Source organism: Bufo bufo, chromosome 10 (assembly GCF_905171765.1).
Source record: "Bufo bufo chromosome 10, aBufBuf1.1, whole genome shotgun sequence".
NCBI classification, from domain to species: domain Eukaryota; kingdom Metazoa; phylum Chordata; class Amphibia; order Anura; family Bufonidae; genus Bufo; species Bufo bufo.
In genome coordinates, this window is record NC_053398.1 from 90,911,116 (window position 1) to 90,934,736 (window position 23,621).

Genomic DNA, 23,621 nt, shown 5'->3' on the forward strand with positions numbered 1-23,621 from the left:
GCCACTGATCGGCCTGTGACATCAAAGCTGAAAGGAGTACAGGACCGGTGTGCCTTTTGGCTTCCAGGCACAACAGCCATAGCACAGCATGGCAACGTCTCACCTGGCACGTCGAATAGGTTCTGGGGAGCTTGGGGGGCACAGTGAAAGAGGCAGTAGCAGTGGAAAATGAGTCAAAAAAGGAGTAGACGGCGGATGGAGTAGAAGAAGAGGCAGGCCTGCATGCAATCCATGGCGGTAACACCAAATCCACATGGGTGCCACGGGTTGCATGCTTGACGGCCGTCAGAATTTTCACCCAGTGGTAGTAAAAGTTATGTACCTTCCCTGCCCGTGTTTGCTAGACCACATGTCTGTGGTCAGATGTATCTTGGCACCGACACTGTGTGCCAGAGATACATTCACTTGCCACTGAACGTGGCCATATAGCTCCGGGATGTCCTTCTGGGAGAAATATTTCCTTCCGGGGACCTTCCATTGCAGTGTGCCAATGGCCACAAATTTTCTAAAGGCCTCTGAGTCCACCAGTTTATATGGCAGTAGCTGGCGGACTAGCAGTTCCGACAAGCCAGTGGTCAACCGTTGGGCAAGAGGGTTATCCTATGTCATCATCTTTTTACGCTCGAACATTTGGGCCACGGAAGCCTGCCTTTTGCCAGATGAACGCAACAACGGCACAGTGTAGAAATTATTTGTTCCAATAGCGTTTGTCACTGTGTAGCTACGGTAACGCAGCAAAACCGCTAATAAATGCTGCACTACCCAAATGCACTATATAGAAAGTATATTATTGGTATATAACACCCCTGATTCAATGAGTTTTTTTGGGGGGGCAACTGGTATATCATACCAGTAGAAATTATTTGTTCCGATAGCGTTTGTCACTCTGTGTAGCTGCGGTAATGCAGCAGAACCGCAAACAAATGATGCACTACCCAAATGCACTATATAGAAAGTATGTTTTTGGTATATCATGACCCTACTTCAATCTGTTTTTCTGGGGGGCAACTGGTATATCACACCAGTAGAAATTATTTGTTCCAATAGCGATTGCCGTTCTGTATAGCTGCAGTATCGCAGCAGAACCGCAACCAAATGCTGCACTACCCAAATGCACTATATAGAAAGTATATTATTGGTATATCACACCCCTGCCTCAATCACTTTTTTTGTAGGGGCAACTAGTATATCACACCAGTTGAAATGATTTGTTCCAAGAGCATTTGCCCCTTTGTATAGCTGCAGTATCGCAGCAGAAACACACACAACCGCTGCACAATACAAATGCACTATAATATACTTTCCATTTTAGAAAGTATATTATAAGTATATCACACCCCTCAGTAAGTCACACCTATTGATAGCACACCTATATCAGTCTTTAAAAGGACTTTTGTGGCCCTATTAGCCAGCATTTGGTGTCCCTAACAGTCTGTCCCTGCTCCACACAGCAACCTCTCCCTACACTGGCAAAAGACTGAATTTAAAAAAAGGGGGGCCAGATTGGGTTTATTTATAAGGTAGGGGGTATGTCCATGTGCTGAAATGTCTCAATTGGCTGTCCTGTCCCACCTGATGGATGTGTCATGGGTCAAAATTCGGCTCTATGCAAAAAAATATGGCACGTGTGAATATCGCCATATGTTCGCATTTTTGTCGAATCGCGAATGAGCAAAGTTCGCCGCTAAACGACTGCCGGTTGAACCGCAAGGCCATCTTTAATTCCCTATACCACCACTATTACTCCTATAATAATTAGATTAATTTTCCAGCAGCTATTAAATTGCAAGGGATCTTGGCGCCGTTCTTGATGACTTTTTCACTTTCCATACCCTTTCTCTCCCTTCGAAAGAGGGACACTTGGGAGGTATGGTGTAGACACTTTCAAGATGGCGGTGCCCTCTTTACTTCTGACAGGGTATGGTCAGTTTTTTTGTTCCCTCGGGAACAATAGGTAGGAACTTTGTTTCCAGGCAGCACTTTGTAACACTTTTGTTGCTCTGAATAGGTGGGCTTGTCTTTTTCCCGCTCTGAGCAGGGTGGTAACCACAGTTTTCCCATGCAGAGCAAGGCGGTTCTTTGGGTAATGGAGCAGCAAGAAATTGGGGGCTGGCTAGCAGCAATTTTCAAAGATCAATAGTCAATTCACTGACAGCAACCAGTGGCAAAAAGAGGATTTGATCCTGTTTGTGACACCAATTTATTGCAGCAGGCCCCTGTGGTAGCTGGTGTGGAGGATGGGAGTGGTAGTGCGAATGAGAGTTGCAGTGGTCACAGTATCCTACCTTAGGCCGTCACTCCCTGGGGTCCGTTACATTGAAAGTGATGGAGTAAACTGTAGTGTGATGCGGTATAATGACGAGACGAGTTTTGGTATAACAGAGCCACAGTGCTTTACTGAAGCCAGTCCACAGGTGATCCACACAAGCACTATTCACATGAAATGCAGTCTTTACAGTCAGCTCAAGTATTTCCCAAAGGTTGTATATGGAGGCTAGCTTCTCTCTCCGACACTCAAACTGGTCAATTTCTCCTTTCCCTGGCCTAAAGGGATGCACTTTCTCTGATCATTATATATATATATATATATATATATATATATATATTGTAAGAGTTAGGTAGCGGGGTGGTCGATGAGCACGCTCTCTTGAGCACTGATTCCAGGCAACCTCAGTTTTCCATCAACTGTCCAGATTTTATTGCCAGCGGGTGGTACATAAAATAAACATAAAAAAAAAAATGTCTATGCCTGTCCGGCTCTAACTATACAATGAGGAACTCCTGACTAACCTGGTGTCAGCCTAACACTGGACACCAAACATAACCCTATTGTTTGTACCACCTGCTATACTCACAAAGACTCCAAGCAGTTCTGTCCCCAGGCAGAGAGAGAGAGAGAGACATGTCTCCATTCTCAGCCTTATATCAGGCTAGCACACCTGAGTAGTGATTACTTGACAGCCCAAAACCCAGACTGTCCGGATGGAGTGGGGACCCACCCTTCTCTCCCCACTCCAGCAACACAGGCCCTAAAAACCTGTTGTTTTTTTTTACAAACCCAAATTGCAGAGAGGTCTGCGTAGACCTCTGCTGAACCTTTCCCTGATTGCTTTTTAAATGACAGAAGTAAGGAACCATGGTCACACATAGATCCCGTACACTACTACTCCAGACACTCTGTCACAATATATACTGTATATATGTCTCAGGGAAATGATGAAAATGAATATTTGATCAAATCCCTAAGGGAAATGATGAAAATTGAGATTTGAATGCTGCAAAACACCTGAAAAGATCAGTTGAAAAAATGAAAGTTTCTTTGAAGAAATTTAAAGACGTGTTAGTGGATTCCACAGTTTTGGTATATGTACCTAAGGTAGATAGAGGCCCATTAGATGGAAATAACATTGTGGGGATCATATTAGATATAAAAAATTATTTATACCAAATTGGTACCTCAGTTGGAATGATAAAAGATTGCTACCTAGAGACGCTCTTCAAATAGCTACTACAACATTTACCAAAACGGTTCCCCGAACTAACCTAAGTCTGCATGAGATTGCAGGAAAATTATCCTTATTTGGAGGTCAAGGATTTAAGAAGTGTTCTTGTGAACAATACAAAATACAGTGTAAAACAAAAAGATATGCCTGTAAAAAAAGTAACGTACTTTGTAAATCGAGATGGCACAAATCAACAACGTGTTTTAATAAAAATGAATGAACATTATTAATTATTAATTACTGTACATTCACTAAAAATGTTTAAAATTTCACAAAAAAAATCCTTTTTGTTTTTACAAATATCAGCTTAAGTACCTATTTATTACAATATTATATCATATTATTATTATATTATCAAAAATATTAAACTTTTCACTAAAACAGTTAAGGGATTTGATGATCAAATTACTTACCGTATTTTTCGCCCTATAAGACGCACTGGCCCATAAGACGCACCTAGGTTTTTGGGGAGGAAAATAAGAAAAAACATTTTTTTAACCAAAAGGTGTGCTGTGTGTTTGGTGGGTTTGGAACTAATGGTGGTCTGTGGATGGCACTATTACTGGGGATCTGTGGATGACGGACACTGTTATGGGGGGATCTGTGGATGACGGACACTGTTATGGGGGGATCTGTGGATGACGGACACTGTTATGGGGGGGATCTGTGGATGACAGACACTGTTATGGGGGGGATCTGTGGATGACGGACACTGTTATGGGGTGATCTGTGGATGACGGACACTGTTATGGGGGGATCTGTGGATGACGGACACTGTTATGGGGGGATCTGTGACGGACACTGCTATGGGGGGGATCTGTGGCTTGCACTGTTACAGGGGGATCTGTGGCTGGCACAGTTACAGGGGGGGATCTGTGGATGGCACTGTTACAGGGGGGGATTTGTGGATGGCACTGTTACAGGGGGGATCTGTGGATGGCACTGTTATGGGCTGGGGGATCTGTGGATGGCACTGTTATATATGTGCCATCCACAGACCCCCCAGCCCATAACAGTGCCATCCACAGAACCCCCCAGGCCCATAACAGTGCCATCCACAGACCCCCCCAGCCCATAACAGTGCCATCCACAGACCGCCCCCAGCCCATAACAGTGCCATCCACAGATTCCCCCCCCCCCCGCCGCCGCTCCAGTATACAAATATAAGATGTCTTATTCAATTAATAGTTATTAAACATGCCCCCTCACTCCTAATAGTACCTTACATCCTAATCGCTTCAGTAGAACCCAGGCAGGCAGGCCGGGCGGCCGACTCGTCCCTCACTGACGTCACTTGCCTGCGCCGCCTGCTTCATTCATAAAGTAGGCGGCGCAGGTACGTGACATCAGGGAGTTACGCTGCCGCCCACCCGGCCTGCCTGCCGGCATTGTACTGAACGGGTTAAGATGTAAGGTACTATTAGGAGTTGGGGGACATGTTTAATAATTCAATTAATTGAATAAGACATCTTATATTAGTATACCGGAGCGGCGGGGCGGGGCTATACTACACTGACTGCACCGTCCCGCCGCTATTGCCGGCCCCCAGCTCCTCCTCCCAGTCCCTCCCCGAGTCCCCGCTCGCTCCTACATTGCAGCTTGCGATGTAAAACTGCAAGCATTCGCCCCATAAGACGCAGGGGCATTTCTCCCCCATTTTGGGGGGAGAAAAAGTGCGTCTTATGGGGCGAAAAATATGGTACTTTCTTTAATAATTTTTGTTTCAATGACTATTGTTGTATTACCTACTCTACATTTATTAATGCATGGTTTACTAAATAAATACTTTTAATATCTAAACAATATTATTTCATATTATTATTATATTATCAAAAATATTAAACTTTTAAAACAGTTAAGGGATTTGATGATCAAATCACTTACTTTCTTTAGGGAACATCATCTTCCGTGAATTGATCATCTCCCTTAGGGATTTGATCAAATCTCCATTTTCATCTTAGGGATTTTATCAAATCTCCATTTTCATCATTTCCCTGCGACATACAGTACAGACCAAAAGTTTGGACACACCTTCTCATTCAAAGAGTTTTCTTTATTTTCATGACTATGAAAATTGTAGATTCACACTGAAGGCATCAAAACTATGAATTAACACATGTGGAATTATATACATAACAAACAAGTGTGAAACAACTGAAAATATGTCATATTCTAGGTTCTTCAAAGTAGCCACCTTTTGCTTTGATTACTGCTTTGCACACTCTTGGCATTCTCTTGATAAGCTTCAAGAGGTAGTCCCCTGAAATGGTTTTCACTTCAGAGGTGTGCCCTGTCAGGTTTAATAAGTGGGATTTCTTGCCTTATAAATGGGGTTGGGACCATCAGTTGCGTTGAGGAGAAGTCAGGTGGATACACAGCTGATAGTCCTACTGAATAGACTGTTAGAATTTGTATTATGGCAAGAAAAAAGCAGCTAAGTAAAGAAAAACGAGTGGCCATCATTACTTTAAGAAATGAAGGTCAGTCAGTCAGCCGAAAAATTGGGAAAACTTTGAAAGTAAGGGCTATTTGACCATGAAGGAGAGTGATGGGGTGCTGCGCCAGATGACCTGGCCTCCACAGTCACCGGACCTGAACCCAATCGAGATGGTTTGGGGTGAGCTGGACCGCAGAGTGAAGGCAAAAGGGCCAACAAGTGCTAAGCATCTCTGGGAACACCTTCAAGACTGTTGGAAGACCATTTCAGGGGACTACCTCTTGAAGCTTGTCAAGAGAATGCCAATCAAAGCAAAAGGTGGCTACTTTGAAGAACCTAGAATATGACATATTTTCAGTTGCTTCACACTTGTTTGTTATGTATATAATTCCACATGTGTTAATTCATAGTTTTGATGCCTTCATAGTCATGAAAATAAAGAAAACTCTTTGAATGAGAAGGTGTGTCCAAACTTTTGGTCTGTACTGTATATATAGGCATTCTGTTATAGAATTGCATTATGGTCTGTGGTAACGGAATCCATAACACAGTTCTGATTTTACCCCCAAACGAAGCATGAACAAGTTTCATAACAACTTCAACTCTAATATCCACAGTATCCTCAGGGGAATACAGTCTCTGAACAGGGGTACCTTCCTGTCCTTTGGTTACAGTTGGCAGTGTCTCCCCACCACATGCAGAGGAAGCTATAGCCAGATTGGCTACAATTACCTTCCTTGCCAAAGTAGTCCACAATCCCTTTTATGGCAGCTATACCTCCTGTAGATTTTCTCCCTTCTGAGGACTAGTACATAAACTGCCTGTAGTCTGTATGGGACTGGAATCTCCCTACAGGATCTGCTCCTTGCTGCTCTGAGGTGTTCTCTCCTCAGCAGGTAGCCACAAACCCTAGAATCTTCCTCCTAAAGAGGAAGGGTGGAGCCCTTTCAATGCTGTACAGTGCATTTCAGGACACTGCACATATGCTAGCTACATAATGGTGAGTTTTCCTTTTAAGGCTGCACAGCTATGATTACATATATCATAGGCAGGATCACATCATTACCATCTATTGTAGTGTAGTGTGCAGTGAGACCTCACCCACTCACCCTCCTAGGCAGCTGTACAAATGCTGGTCAGGTCGCTGGGGGCCATTCCTGGAGAACCCCTTTAATTTCTGTGTGCTGGGTGGGGGATCAGGTTACAGCCTCTCTACCTCTTCTAACTGACACAGAGCTCATAGCACATTGATGAGAGAAACTGTATACTTTCAGAAATTACCCCTAATATTCACTTTGCATATAACATTTCCATCTACTCTACATTACCAAGATTCGAGAGCTGCATAAGAAGAGATGGAGATTTTGTTACAACTCTGCTGACAATGCTTTAATACTGGTGTTCAATAAGATATATAGACTTTCAGTTTATGGTTTCTGCAGTCTATAGGAAGTTTTCTATGGCTGAAGTATTTTCTGTAGTTTTATCAATAAGACATTTTCATGCATCTAATGGCCTGTGAAACCAAATGGATATTTTGGTTACACAATTCTAATGGGAAAAGCAAAATCAAACAGCAGTTTAAATTGTAATGATGGTTTCATAGACAAATGAATTAAGGTTATTTATGACGTAGGAGTACTGAACATATTAATTTACAAAGTACATTGGTTCTTCAGGCACATCTCATCGTCTAGGATTTTCTTATGCTTCTAGTTATGAGTGGTACAACCAGGGCCAGTGCTATCAGAAGGCAGACCAAGCGGCTGCCTTCGGGCGCACCCTGAGGGAGGGCGGAAAAATGAACTTTCTTTTTTTTTTTTAATCACTTATTTGTGATTTGCGCCACCGGACGCCCACCCTAGCCTGCGTGCGCCATGCGGCCCCCACTCACAGAGCAGCACGGCAACATGGTCACGGGGTCAGGGGTGTGACTGGCGAGTGGCGCAGCGGCTGCGGGCGACAGCAGGGAATGGAGCTGACTGTGTCTGTAAGTCTGACTCACACACAGCCAGATTGCCGTAACAGCAGGACAGGTGGATAGGTGATCACTGATGAGCGCACCAGCGACAGAGTGCACAGCATGTGTTTTTAAAAAATTATTACACAAACAACAATTATAAATGGAGGGGGGGGTGACCGTGACATGATGGGAGGGGGGACAATGTCTCTAGTCTGTAACATGGGGATGGGGCCAGGGCCGGCCAGGGGGGGAATGATATGCCATGGGGGGGGACTGAAATGTGAAACAATAGGGGGTAATAATGTGATGATGATGTGACATGGTTTGGAGGGGGAGAAATGTGACATGGATGGAGGGGGAGAAATGTGACATGAAGGGGGGGAATGTGACATGGGTGATTTGACATGGAGGGAAAGAAATGTGACATGGGCTGATGCCTGACATGGGGGCATGATGGCTTACATGGGGGCATGATGGCTTACATGGAGGGCTGATGGATGGGGGCTAATGGCTGACATGGGGGCATGATGGCTGACATGGGTGGGCTGATGGATGGGGACTGATGTCTGACATGGGGGTCTGATCTGAGGTATTGGGGGTCTGATCTGAGGTCTGATTAACATTGGGGGTCTGATTGCTGGTCTGACCACCAATGAGTTAACTGGCACCTGAGGGGTTAATTGTGTGGATCACAGCCCCCTGTAAGAGATCGGGTGCTGCCAGGCAGCAGGGGGCAGTCATGTACACAGTTCTTTTAGTATATTCTAACTTGAAGCGTCCCCATCACCATGGGAATGCCTCTGTGTTAGAATATACTGTCGGATCTGAGTTTCACGATCTAACTCAAATCCGATGGTATATTCTAACATAGAGGCGTTCCCATGGTGATGGGGACGCTTCAAGTTAAAATATACCATCGGATTGGAGAAAAATCCGATCTGATGGTATATTAATAGGGACTCCTGACTTTACATTGAAAGTCAATGGGGGACGGATCCGTTTGCAATTGCACCATATTGTGTCAACGTCAAACGGATACGTCCCCATTGACTTGCATTGTAAGTCTGGACGGATCCGTTTGGCTCTGCAAGCTGCATTCGGGTGTCCGCCTGCTGAGCGGAACGGAGGCCAAACAGGGCCAAACTGATGCATTCTGAGCGGATCCGCATCCACTCAGAATGCATTGGGGTTGTACGGATTTGTTCGGGGCCGCTTGTGAGAGCCTTCAAACGGAACTCACAAGCGGAACCCCGAACACAAGTGTGAAAGTAGCCTTAGATGGTAGAAAATACTGTCCTCAAACCAGCGATTGTCTTAAGCAGAGAGAAGATGATACCAGGACCACACAGAGGAGAAGCCAGCTGCTGCAGACGGGACCAGGGCTTCGCTTGTGTTGGCAAAAAACCTTGCACCGGCCGTGGGTGCAACCATCTTTACAGATAGAATTAAAATTATTTTACACAATGCACAGGCATTTTTATTTGCTCTCTGAAGGATGGAAGTTCTGGAATATTCATGGGATCTCATTCAGCATTGTTCCCATTTTAGATTCTACTTCTGATACTTCTTCTTCTGCTTTTCAGTATACTACTGGCATACTTGACAAGTTTTCCATCTTCTGGCGGGTAGCAGCGACACCGGCCAGTGGATTGCGGCATCCGGTTTCCTGCTGACTCTTCATACTTTTTTCTTGCTATCTTGAATATTTTAGAAATCATGATATGTTTATTATAATTAAATAAAATATATTTTTTGAATACATTGGGTGTTCTTTTGTTGTTTGTTTAACAACACTATAGGTTTATATGGTTATTCATCCCTTGCCCTAATTTACGGTTGTATATTGAGGCTTTCTTGTTTGGTTCTATATTGATATTTTGTTTGTTTTGCATATAGTGCCTCTAAATATATGGATTTCAGAAAACATGATAAGACCTGGGCGACACAACTCGGGTCAATCTTTGGGGAGTCAGCGGCGGCTGAGGCCGAGTCCAGTAATATAAAGGATTTGAAACTTAATATAAAAGACCTTCTAAAAAAACGTATAAAAGTGTGGTGGAATAAGGCCTCACTTGCACAGTACCTCCAGAAAGAAATCATTCCACGTGGCCTACGATTGCAGCTATTCCCTGCATTTGAGGTGGATGATCCATCATTTGTAGGAAAGTGGGAGGATACCCTTACTCGATACTCCCGCACTTTGATTGAGCTCCTGATTGGGGCAGATCGTAAGTCACTTGAAGTGGTGGAGAAAGAAATTGATAATATACGCAAACAGATCCAACGGGCAGTACCAGTTAAGGCCTGTGAGTCTTTTGATAGTGAGTTGGAGGAGGACCTCTTGAGATGGGAGAAAGAGATCCAAGGTCTTAAGGTGAAAAAATTCCAGAGAGACTTGGTAGACTTCCAAAACAACAAGGTCTATCGTTGGCACATGACAAGAAGCCGTACACATAATACATCTCTCTCTCTATTCACATCTTCCACTAATAGCCAAGGATGTGGGGAGCATTTTTTAGAGGAGCGCAGGGGATCCGGAAAAGGAGGTGGAGAGGAAAATTGGACCTCCCGCCTAAGAACACCATCCACAAAGAAAAAAAATGAGGCAGAATTACTCTCTGGGGATATGAGCAAAGAAGTACTAAAGGTAATTAACCTTTCAGATATTACTCTCACACAGCCCCAATTATCTGTCTTGCGGAGGGGTCTGACTTTTTCACCGACAGGGAAATTTGACTTTTTCCTGTCGGTGAAGGACTTGGAACTCTTCGCAAGAAAACTGTGTTTTAAGAAGTATTTTAGTAGGGGCGAGGATCATTCCGATCTCTCCCCTCTAGAATTACAAACTCTCAATGATCTCCAATCGCTATTAGACGAACAAGAATCGGATACGTCTAGATTCCCCATACATCTAGACCGCCGTTCCCAACATTGGCCCCCCACGACATCCTGTCCAGCAGTTGACATATTTGTCAAGTTGGTTAAATAAGATCTTAAAAATTATGTGATACTAGATCTCACGATAATTTAAGCAAGGATTTACGTCTTGCATGGAAAGAACTTAAGAATATGAAAGATGTCATTATAAAACCTACGGATAAGTGGGGCAATGTTGTGGTCTAGCCAGTGCGAATGTATGAAAAGGAGGCTGGATTGTAACCCCATGGCACAATACAAATTAGAACTGGATGGAATACTTAGGAGTGCATATGAGAGTGGCATAATTAGTGCTAAGATGTGGGAGGTCCTGGTTACGGATTTTCCGATCCTTCCCACATTTTACTTACTCCCCAAGGTACATAAAGACCCCAGATTACCACCAGGGAGACCCATAGTATCTGGAATTGGGGGTCTGTGTGAGACTATCTGCCGCTTTGTGGATTTCTACCTACAGAGATGTGTAGAGACTTTACCCTCCTTTGTCCGTGACACCACTGACATCCTGAAGAGACTCAGTGGGATGCATCTGGACAGCGATATGCTCCTCGTCACGTGCAACGTCGAGTCCCTGTATACGTCCATCTACAACGGCCACGGACTGCGGGCGTCGCGATTATTTTTGGAAACAACCAATTTTGACAGAGATCTAATTGACCTGGTCATGACATTATTAGAATTTGCATTGACACATAATGCGTTTACATTTAAAAACCGCTACTTCCTACAGCTCTGGGGAACGGCTATGGGGGCGACTTTTTCGCCCTCATATGCTAATCTCTTCCTGGGGCTGTGGGAAAGAGAGATAATCATGAATATGGAGGGTCACGACGCCGTAGTCTCGTGGTCGGGGTATATTGACGACGTTTTGTTCATCTGGCAGGGCTCGACGTCGCACTTGGAGGGGTTTCTACACAATCTCAATCTGATCAATCAGAATATCAAACTCAAGTGGAATTATAGTAGGGACCATGTTGATTTTCTAGACCTTGCGATCACTGTGGAGAATGAGGGCTTCTTAGGTTTTGATATACATAGGAAGCCCACTGCCACAAAATCATTGTTGCTCTCCTCTCCCTCACATCACCCACAGGTCTCTCGTGCTATACCCATTGGTCAATTTTGTAGAGCTAGGCGGATATGCTCTAATGAGGCCAGTTTTGAGCGAGAGGCAGAGGATCTATCAAGAAAATTCTTGGAGAGGGGTTACAGCAAAAAAGTGATTAGGAAGGGATACATTAGGGCCAAGAACTCCTCTAGGGATAACCTGCTAAATAATTCCCCCCCTAAAAAAGGAAGAGATCATGGCTTCCCCAGATTTATTACCAACTTTAATGCTTAATGGAGACAATTGCAGGATATCCTCCAAAGACACTGGCAGGTCCTTCGAACTGACAGAGATCTAAAGAAAGTCATTTCGGAAAGACCACTGGTCACCTGGAAGAGAGCAAAAAATCTTAAGGACATGGTCACTAGGAGCCATTATGTGGCTCTGAAAAAATGTGGTCTCTTTGGTGATAAGAGTCCACAGTGGGGATTTTTTCCATGTGGTGACTGTACCGCATGTCAATATATGGTGAGGACAGATAAATTCACCAATACAAGCAGGGAGAAGGAATATAAAATCGTACATCACATCTGCAAAACAGAGGCAGTTATCATGCTGAATGCCCATGTGGTCTGATCTATATTGGGATGACCACAAGGGCACTCAAGACGAGAGTTTTGGAGCATATTCGTGATATTAAGGCAGCTGCTGAGATCACTGAATGCGACAAACTCAAAAAACTGAAACCAGTGGCGAAGCACTTTAGGGAAGCACACAACTGTAACCCTAGAGGTATCTCTTTTAAAGGGATAGACCGTGATTAGGGGGGGAAACATAAAACGTTGTCTCCTCCAAAAAGAAACAAAATTAATGGTTCTGCTGAATACTGTAACTCCTCATGGATTGAATGAGTCCTTGAGTTTCAAATCCTTTCTTTAGTTTAGTTTTTATGTTGACTTTTTTAGTGATTTTAAATTGTTTTCTTATCTATACAGTTTCTTGTGTGGCCATACAACCTGATGATTGGAGAGGTGTGAGGAGAGAGTTGATTCGTATACATTGTAAACATAAAGACAGACCATCATGGAAATACTATGACAGGCCTTTACATTTATGATCTGTGCCTGATGCATTTTGATCACTTTTATGTATTTTTGGGTTTATTGTTTATCAGGCCTTTTTGATGCCAATATTGGTTTGTACAATTATTGGCTATAATATAGCACTTTAATAACACTATTTGCATTGTGTCGCTAGTGTGATTTGTGATGCCCGCTATCGCAATCATTATGTGGCTATACACAACACATCACGTTATTATTTTTTATATTTTTTGTTTTTGTGCATCCACTTGTTACTTGCTTTGCAGCCCTAATCACATTAGCGATACAATTTTTTCTCACCTAGTAACTAAGTAGGATCACTCTTGTACTATTATTGTTTATTGCTTTTATGCACATAGCACTTTATATGAGATGGTCTGCGATTTCGACCCATGTTTGTGGGTTGTCTGTAGGACCATCTTGTTTTTATCATCGTCTTGCTTAGTACTAGGATTGAACTATGCAGTTTAATTATGGTATTTACACGATTACACTATATATTTGTAACGGGGTGCCGAAGGCACACTCTGTCTCCCATCAGCCGCAGACCTGCTGCTTAGCTTCGGGAGCGAGAATCTGTGCTTGACCTCGTACCCAGGGCGGCTTTGCTAGCTGGGAGGCTCCCTGCTCCTAGGTCTGCCTTGAGCGCCGAGCTGATCACTCGGTGCTCGACTGGTCGGTCTGTCGGTCATGTGACGTCTGTCGGTCACATGACCCTCACTCCCCACTATAAATACAGGCAGCCTGCTGGCCACAGGTTGCCTGTTAATTTAGGTTCCTGGCAGTTGTTGGATACCTGTGTACTTACCAGATCCTGTTCCCTGACAATCCTTTGCCTGCTCCTCCTGTACTGCGCATCCTTCCTGGTATATTGACCTCGGCTTCCACCTGACTATTCTTTGCGGACTCCTTTGGTACGTCTCGACTCTCCTGGTATTTATGACCCCGGCTTCTCCTGACCTTTCTTTGCTTATCCCTCTGTACTGCGTTGTCCTCTTGGTTTTGACCCGGTCCGTTTACTATCCGTTATTTGTCTTGTCTGTCCTTCCCGCACGTATACTAAGTTAGGGACTGCCGTCCAGTTGTCCCCTGTCATCAGGACTCGTGAGGCAAGTAGGCAGGGCCAGGGGTGAGGGTGGAGCGCAGTCGTCACTATCCTCCCCCTGTGTGTGTGTGTGTGTACGTGACCGTTACAGATTAACAGGCCCAATAACCACTGTATAATGAATCCTCTGGTGACCCTGACTGACCATGTCTCTAATCTGACAAAGATGGTGCAGGAGCTAGGGGAAAAACTCTGTTATTTTGAGTTAGGGCAAAGTTCTTCCACTCCTCAGGCCTCCAGTCCGCATTTTGAGCCCCAGATTAAACTCCCAGAACCCTTTTCTGGAGACCAGAAGAAGTTTCTCTCTTTTAAGGAGAGTTGCAGACTTTACTTCCGTTTGCGCCCGTGTCCTCTGGCCCCGAGAGTCAACGCGTGGGCATTATCATTTCCCGACTACAGGGTGATCCCCAGGACTGGGCATTCTCTTTACCTGCTGGCGCCAGTTGTTTAACTTCTGTGGAGGGGTTCTTTCAGGCCCTGGGTACCCTCTATGATGAACCAGACAGGGCTCTAGTAGCCAAGACGGCTCTAAAGGCACTGGTTCAGGGCAATCTACCGGCGGAGGATTATTGCACCCAATTCAGAAGGTGGTGTGTCTCCTCAGGATGAAACGAACAAGCCCTGAAGAGTGAGTTCAGGTCAGGTCTGTCTGATAATTTAAAGGATCTTCTGGTCAGTTATCATCTTCCAGAGACCTTAGAGGAGATGATGACCCTTGTTGTCCGACTTGACCGACGGGTTAGAGAGAGATGACAGGAACAACAGTTCTCTTCCCAGATGGTGGTCCAACCAGAGGCCTATCCCAGAGACAATAACATAGTAACATAGTAACATAGTACATAAGGCCGAAAAAAGACATTTGTCCATACAGTTCGGCCTGTCTTCCTGCAAGTTGATCCAGAGGAAGGCAAAAAAAAAAAAAATTCCTTCCCGACTCCAATCAGGCAATCAGAATAACTCCCTGGATCAACGGCCCCTCTCTAGTAGCTATAGCCTGTAATATTATTACACTCCAGAAATACATCCAGGCCCCTCTTGAATTCCTTTATTGTACTCACCATCACCACCTCCTCAGGCAGAGAGTTCCATAGTCTCACTGCTCTTACCGTAAAGAACCCTTTTCTATGTTTGTGTACAAACCTTCTTTCCTCCAAACGCAGAGGATGTCCACTCGTCACAGTCACAGTCCTGGGGATAAATAGATGATGGGATAGATCTCTGTACTGCCCCCTGATATATTTATACATAGTAATTAGATCTCCCCTCAGTCGTCTTTTTTCTAACGTGAATAACCCTAATTTTTATAATCTTTCAGGGTACTGTAGTTGCCCCATTCCAGTTATTACTTTAGTTGCCCTCCTCTGGACCCTCTCCAGCTCTGCTATGTCTGCCTTGTTCACAGGAGCCCAGAACTGTACACAGTACTCCATGTGTGGTCTGACCAGTGATTTGTAAAGTAGTAGGAATATGTTCTCATCACGGGCATCTATGCCCCTTTTGATGCAACCCATTATCTTATTGGCCTTGGCAGCAGCTGCCTGACACTGTTTTTTGCAGCTTAGTTTGCTGTTCATTAAAATTCCTAAATCCTTTTCCATGTCAGTGTTACCGAGTGTTTTACCATTTAGTATGTATGGGTGACTTGCATTATTCCTTCCCATGTGCATAACTTTACATTTGTCAGTGTTAAACCGCATCTGCCACTTATCTGCCCAAGCCTCCAATCTATCCAGATCCCTCTGTAGTAGTATACTGTCCTCTTCAGTGTTAATTACTTTACACAGTTTAGTGTCATCTGCGAAAATTGATATTTTACTATGCAAGCCTTCTACAAGATCATTAATAAATATATTGAAGAGACTAGGGCCCAATACTGACCCCTGAGGTACTCCACTAGTGACAGTGACCCAATCTGAGTATGTACCGTTAATAACCACCCTCTGTTTTCTATCATTGAGCCAGTTACTTACCCACTTACAGACGTTTTCTCCGAGTCCGAGCATTCTCATTTTATATACTAACCTTTTATGCGGTACAGTGTCAAATGCTTTGGAGAAGTCCAGATACACGACATCTATTGATTCGCCGCTGTCAAGTCTAGAACTTCCCTCTTTATAGAAACTGATTAAATTAGTTTGACATGACCGATCCCTCACGAAGCCATGCTGATATGGCGTTATTTGCTTATTTCCGTTAAGATGCTCTAACATAGCATCTCTCAGAAAACCTTCAAACTGTTTACCCACAACAAATGTTAAACTTACCGGCCTATAGTTTCCAGGCTCTGTTTTTGGACCCTTTTTGAATATTGGCACCACATTTGCCATGCGCCAATCTTGTGGGACATTCCCTGTCAGTAAAGAGTCCGCAAATATCAGAAATAAGGGTCTGGCTATGACATTACTTAATTCCCTTAGGATACGGGGGTGTATGCCATCCGGTCCTGGCGATTTGTCTATTTTGATCTTTTTAAGTCGCTGTTGTACATATTCCTGGGTCAGACAGGACACTTTTAATGGCGAATTTATTTCAACATTCCGCATTTCATCTGACAGTTTATTTTCTTCAGTGAATACATTGGAGAAAAAAATATTTAACAGCTTTGCTTTCTCCTCGTCGCTCTCTGCGACTCCCCCCTCATCACTCTTTAAAGGGCCGACACCTTCAGATTTATACTTTTTAACATTTATATAATTGAAGAACATTTTAGGGTTAGTTTTACTCTCTTTGGCAATTAATCTCTCGGTCTCTAGTTTGGCCGCTTTTATTTGTTTTTTACATGTTCTGTTTTTTTCCTTATAGTTTTTCAGTGCTTCCGTGCTACCCTCCTGTTTTAGTGTTTTATATGCTTTCTTTTTGTCATTTATTGCTTTCTTTACAGTTCTGTTTATCCACATTGGTTTCTTTTTGTTCCTTAACCTTTTATTCCCATACGGTATGTACCTCTCACAATGAGATTTTAGGATGTTTTTAAAGATATCCCATTTTGTGGCTGTATTTTTATTTTTGAGGACTTTGTCCCAGTTAGTTAGGCCTATGGCCTCTCTTAGTTGGCTAAATTTAGCTTTTTTGAAGTTTGGTATTTTTGTTCCTCCCTGTAGAAACGCTCTTTTGAATGATAATTGGAAGGTTATTACTTTATGGTCACTATTTCCCAGGTGTCCCCCAACCTGCACGTCTGTTGTTCTGTCAGGCCTATTGGTTAATACTAAGTCCAGTATGGCCGTCCCTCTAGTCGGGTCCTGAACCAGTTGGGAGAGGTAATTGTCTTTGGTTATTGCCAAGAATCTGTTTCCTTTATGAGATATACAAGTTTCAGTTTCCCAGTCTATATCTGGGTAGTTGAAGTCCCCCATAATAACCACCTCATTATGATTTGCCGCCTTGTCTATCTCGTTTAGTAGTAGATTTTCTGTGGACTCTGGTATATTAGGTGGTTTATAGTAGACTCCTATTAGTAATTTATTGTTGTTTTTAGCTCCATGTATCTCTACCCACAGTGACTCCACATGTTCATGTCCCTCACTTATATCTTCACGGAGTGTGGGCTTTAGACAAGACTTTACATAAAGGCAGACCCCTCCGCCTCTCCGGTTTTGACGATCCTTTCTAAACAGACTGTAACCTTGTACATTAACTGCCCAGTCATAGCTATCATCCAGCCATGCCTCAATTATTCCCACTATGTCATAGTCCTCCTCACACATCACTAATTCCAGTTCACCAGTTTTATTAGTCAGGCTTCTGGCATTAGTATACATACATTTGAGAGGTTTATGTATATTTTTTACCCTACACCTTTCCTTCTGAACTGTTCTAGTCCCTCCTTCCATTCCTCCCCCAGTACCACTACCTTGCCACCGGTCTCTATCTGCACTATCTTCCCCTTCTATAGTGTAATTACCCTCCCCCCCAGTCCCTAGTTTAAACACTCCTCCAACCTTCTAGCCATCTTCTTTCCCAACACAGCTGCCCCTTCCCCATTGAGGTGCAGCCCGTCCCTACGATAGAGCCTGTAGCCGACAGAGAAGTCGGCCCAGTTCTCTAGGAACCCAAACCCCTCCATCCTACACCAGTTCTTGAGCCACTTGTTAATTTCCCTAATCTCCTGCTGCCTTTCTTGTGTGGCCCGTGGTACAGGTAGTATTTCGGAAAATACTACCTTTGGGGTCCTTGCCCTAAGCTTTTGACCTAAATCCCTGAAATCATTTTTAAGGACTCTCCACCTACCCCTAACTTTGTCATTGGTTCCGATATGGACCATAACCGCTGGATCTTCTCCAGCCCCTCCCAGTAATCTGTCAACCCGATCCGCGATGTGTCGAACTCTAGCGCCAGGAAGACAGCACACTGTTCGGCGATCACGGTCTTTGTGACAGATTTCCCTATCTGTTCCCCTAATAATTGAGTCTCCCACTATCAGCACCTGTCTGGCCTGCACTGCTCTCCTGGTCCCCTGCTTACCGGAGCTGACATTCCCCTGACTGGCAGAGGAAGTGTCCGGCTGCGGCAGTGCCGTCCCTGGACTGATATCCCCCTCATCTGCCAAACGTGCAAACTTGTTGGGGTGTGTCAGATCAGGGCTAGCCTCCCTGGCACTCTTCCCTCTACCCCGCTTTCTAACTGTTACCCAGCTAGCTACCTCACTTTCCTCAGCCTCCTCTCTGTCACCCTCCTCCTCATCTACCCCAAAGAGTGCTTGCTCGGTGACAATCAAACTTTTTTGCAAATTGTCAATGCCTCTCAGTGTTGCAACTTGCCCATTTAGAGACTCGATTAGCGATTCCAAACGGGTAATTTGCTCACATCTTGAACAAAGATATACACCCTCGAACGGCTGTTCCAGGACTGCATACATCATGCAAGATGTGCACTGGACTGCGTTGTCAATTGTGCAACACATACTAAATGGGGATTACACCACAAAAGCAAAAAATACAATACAATGTAGTAATAAGATACAGGCTAATTGCAGTCCCCCACTGAAGTCCCTGAATCTAAAGTCACTTAATCTTAAGTCACACACTTACGCAACCACACTTAATCAACCACGCGTCGCGGTCAAACTCGCGTTATATATCTCCTTATATAAATATAAATGCAGCTCACTGCACCAGCCTGGTTTGTTTCCCCTCTGGAATCAAAAAGGCTGTGCTGCTCTTACTGCTGAGTTTTTATAGTCTCCTAATTAGACAGCCACACCCTAATTAAACAGCCACACCCTAATTGCTCACCTGTGCAACCCCTGGAGAAGGAAAAAAAAAAGTGTTATCACAGCACACAATACAGTCAAACACAGCCACTCATCAATGTCCACAAATAATTTAGCTCTCAGATACTCCCTCACTTAATCTTAAGTCACACACTTACGCAACCACACTTAATCAACCACGCGTCGCGGTCAAACTCGCGTTATATATCTCCTTATATAAATATAAATGCAGCTCACTGCACCAGCCTGGTTTGTTTCCCCTCTGGAATCAAAAAGGCTGTGCTGCTCTTACTGCTGAGTTTTTATAGTCTCCTAATTAGACAGCCACACCCTAATTAAACAGCCACACCCTAATTGCTCACCTGTGCAACCCCTGGAGAAGGAAAAAAAAAAGTGTTATCACAGCACACAATACAGTCAAACACAGCCACTCATCAATGTCCACAAATAATTTAGCTCTCAGATACTCCCTCACTTAATCTTAAGTCACACACTTACGCAACCACACTTAATCAACCACGCGTCGTGGTCAAACTCGCGTTATATATCTCCTTATATAAATATAAATGCAGCTCACTGCACCAGCCTGGTTTGTTTCCCCTCTGGAATAAAAAAAAAAAAGGGTCTGAGGTCTCCTGAGGTCTCCACCGAGGAACCCATGCAGGTTGGCATGACCCGAGGGAATCTTCGCTGCAGACATGGAGAATGCTTTTACTGTGGAGATCCTGACCATTGGATCAACCAGTGTCCTAAGAAGGTCCTCTCTGTCAAGTCTCCTAAGGCAAGGCAACCTAAAGACCAGGTACACCCTGATTTTTCTAAATGTAAGCTTTTGGTACCCATTACGATTTCTCTGGGGGTAGATAAATGGCCGGGTAAGGCCTTTATTGATTCTGGCTCAGCGGCCAGCTTTATTGACTCTGAGTACGTTGTAAGATTGGGTATTCTAATGTATGCTTTACCAACTCCTATCCATGTCATGGCTATTGATGCTACTCCTCTTATTGGTGGTACGGTGAGCTCATGTACCTCAGAGATTTCTCTAACCGTGGGTGTGTGCCACTCAGAGAGATGTTCCCTTTTAGTCCTGGAGAACCTACCGGCTGAGGTGGTACTAGGGTTGCCTTGGCTCCGGCTACATAACCCCACTATAGATTGGTCCAAGGGGGAGTTGGTGAGATGGGGGCCTAAGTGTGACTCGTGCTTGTCCGTGGTACAGGCTGGGGTCTCACTAAAGTCTGATACTTTACCCACTGTTGTTAGGGAATATTCTGATGTATTCTTATCACTAACCCCGGAGGTTCTACCCCCCCCCCCCCCCATAGACCTTATGATTGTACTATAGAGCTAGAATAGGGGGGCAAGTTTCCTAAGGGGCAAATTTATAATCTTTCTAAGCCCGAACGCAAGGCCATGGAAGATTATATTAAGGAGAGCCTGGGTAAAGGGCATATTAGACCTTCTGTCTCTCCTATGGGAGCAGGGTTTTTCTTCGTTAAGAAAAAAGATAGTGGTCTTAGGCCTTGTATCGATTACCGGAGATTAAATAAAATCTCTGTCCAGAATAGATACTCCCTCCCATTGATTCCGGATTTATTTAACCAGGTTCTCGGGGCAACCTGGTTTTCCAAGATTGACCTGAAAGGGGCATACAATCTAATCCGAATCAAGGAGGGAGACGAATAGAAGACGGCTTTCAATACTCCGGCAGGACACTTTAAATATCAGGTGATGCCTTTTGGACTCAGCAATGCCCCAGCTGTGTTCCAAAACTTCATGAATGACATTCTTAGGGAGTTCTTAGGTAAATTTGTTATTGTCTATCTTGACGACATTTTGATATTCTCTCCTGACTTCGAATCCCATGTGTCTCATGTTAAACAAGTATTAGAGGTGTTGAGGGAGAATCAGCTATCCGCTAAGCAAGAGAAATGTGTCTTTGGTGTACAGGAGATTCTGTTTCTAGGGCATGTTCTGACTCCTCACGCCTTCAAGATGGATCCTGGTGAGGTACTAGCAATTAAGGAATGCATAAGACCTTCATCCTTAAAGGCCTTACAACGGTTCTTAGGTTTCGCCAATTACTATCGTAAATTTATTATGAATTTTTCCGTAATTGCTAAACCATTGACCGACCTTACTAAGAAAGGGGCGGATTTGGAGAATTGGTCTACTGAGGCCATTTCTTCATTTGAAAAATTAAAAAAGGCATTCAGTAGCGCTCCCATTCTGATCCAGCCTGATCAGGAGAGACCTTTTATTGTGGAGGTGGATGCGTCAGAGGACAGCGCAGGAGCAGTCCTTTCACAAGGTCCTGCTAGCCTCACTAACCTGAGACCATGTGCCTTCTTCTCTAGGAAATTCTCTCCCACGGAGAGAAACTACGACATAGGGAATAGGGAGCTGCTGGCCATTAAATGGGCATTTGAGGAGTGGAGGCATTTTCTGGAGGGGGCAAGGCATTGTGTACAGTAACTGTTGTCACTGACCATAAAAACCTTATGTTTCTCGAGTCTGCTAAGAGGTTGAATCCCCGTCAAGCCAGATGGGCTCAGTTTTTTACTCATTTTGATTTTTCCATTACGTTCAGGCCGGGAAGTAAAAATGTGAAGGTGGACGCATTATCTCGGAGCTTCCATGCTTTTCAACCTACTGAGGTACCACCTGAATCCATCCTACCAGCAAAAATCTTCATAGCAGCTCTAACCCAGGATATCTCGGCTCGCATTAGGTCTGAACAACATCTGGCACCGGTATCCACCCCAACAGATAAGTTGTTTGTTCCCGTACAATTTCGTCTTCAGCTGTTGGGTGAGTGTCACGATTCTGCCTTTTGTGGACATCCGGGTGTTGAGGGCACTAAGGATCTGGTTTCTAGATCTTATTGGTGGCCCACTCTAACTAGGGATGTCAAGTTCTACGTGTCAGCCTGTGAGGTTTGTGCCAGGTCCAAGACACCTAGGACTCGCCCTGCTGGTAACCTACGACCCCTACCCATTCCCGGTAGACTCTGGTCCCATATCTCGATGGACTTTATAACTGACCTACCGCCGGCGGAGGGTAAGACTGTAGTTTGGGTAGTGGTCGATAGGTTTAGCAAGATGGTCCATTTCATTCCCCTGTCCAAACTCCTGAATGCCAAAACCCTGGCGTCTATTTTTGTGAAAGAAATTGTTCGATTGCATGGTATCCCGGGAAATATTGTTTCTGACAGGGGTGTGCAGTTTGTGTCCAAATTCTGGAGGGCCTTCTGTCAAAAATGTAAAATTTCATTGTCTTTTTCCTCTGCCTAACACCCTGAGAGTAATGGGCAGACTGAACGCCTTAATCAGTCTGTGGAACAATTCTTGAGGTTGTATGTTGCTGATGACCAGCAATTATGGGTTAAATTTCTTCCATTGGCTGAATTTGCTTTGAATAACCGTGTCAATTCTTCTGCTGGGGTTTCACCTTTCTTTTGTAACCATGGTTTCCATCCCCGTTTTCATTCTGGGTCATCCATCTCCTCCTCTAACCCTGAGGCGGATAGGCTCTCCTCTGAACTGTGCACAGTTTGGGCCCGGGTTTAATCGAACTTAGAAAAGGCTCAAAGTTCTCAGAAACTCAAGGCCGATAGGAGACGTTCAAGGGGGTGAATTTTCAGGTTGGGGATAAGGTATGGTTGTCCTCCAAGAATCTCTCTCTAAAGGTAGATTCTAAAAAGTTTGCTCCTCGTTTTATTGGACCATATAAGATCATGGAGGTGATTAACCTGGTATCATTTAGGTTGGAGCTGTCCGAGTCATTCCACATTAATAATGTGTTCCATAAATCTCTACTTAAAAAATATTTTGAACCGGTAGTACCATCGAAATCCTCGCCTCTGCCGGTTCTTGTTAATGATGCTGTCGAGTATGTAGTGTCTAAAATAGTGGATGTCAGGAAGGTGCGTAATTTCTTGCAGTACCTGATTCACTGGAAGGGGTATGGACCTGAAGAGAGATCTTGGGTACCTGCCAGGGAGGTTTATGCTCCTAGACTTGTTCGAAAATTTCATTTAGAACACCCTGAAAGGCCATCGCCTGAAGTCTTGGGTCCGGTGGCCCCTCGTAAAAGGGGGGCACTGTAACGGGGTGCCGAAGGCACACTCGGTCTCCCATCAGCCGCAGACCTGCTGCTTAGCTTCGGGAGCGAGGATCTGTGTTTGACCTCGTTTCCAGGGCGGCTTTGCTAGCTGGGAGGCTCCCTGCTCCTAGATCTGCCTTGAGCGCCGAGCTGATCACTCGGTGCTCGACTGGTCGGTCTGTCGGTCATGTGACGCTGGCCACGTCACA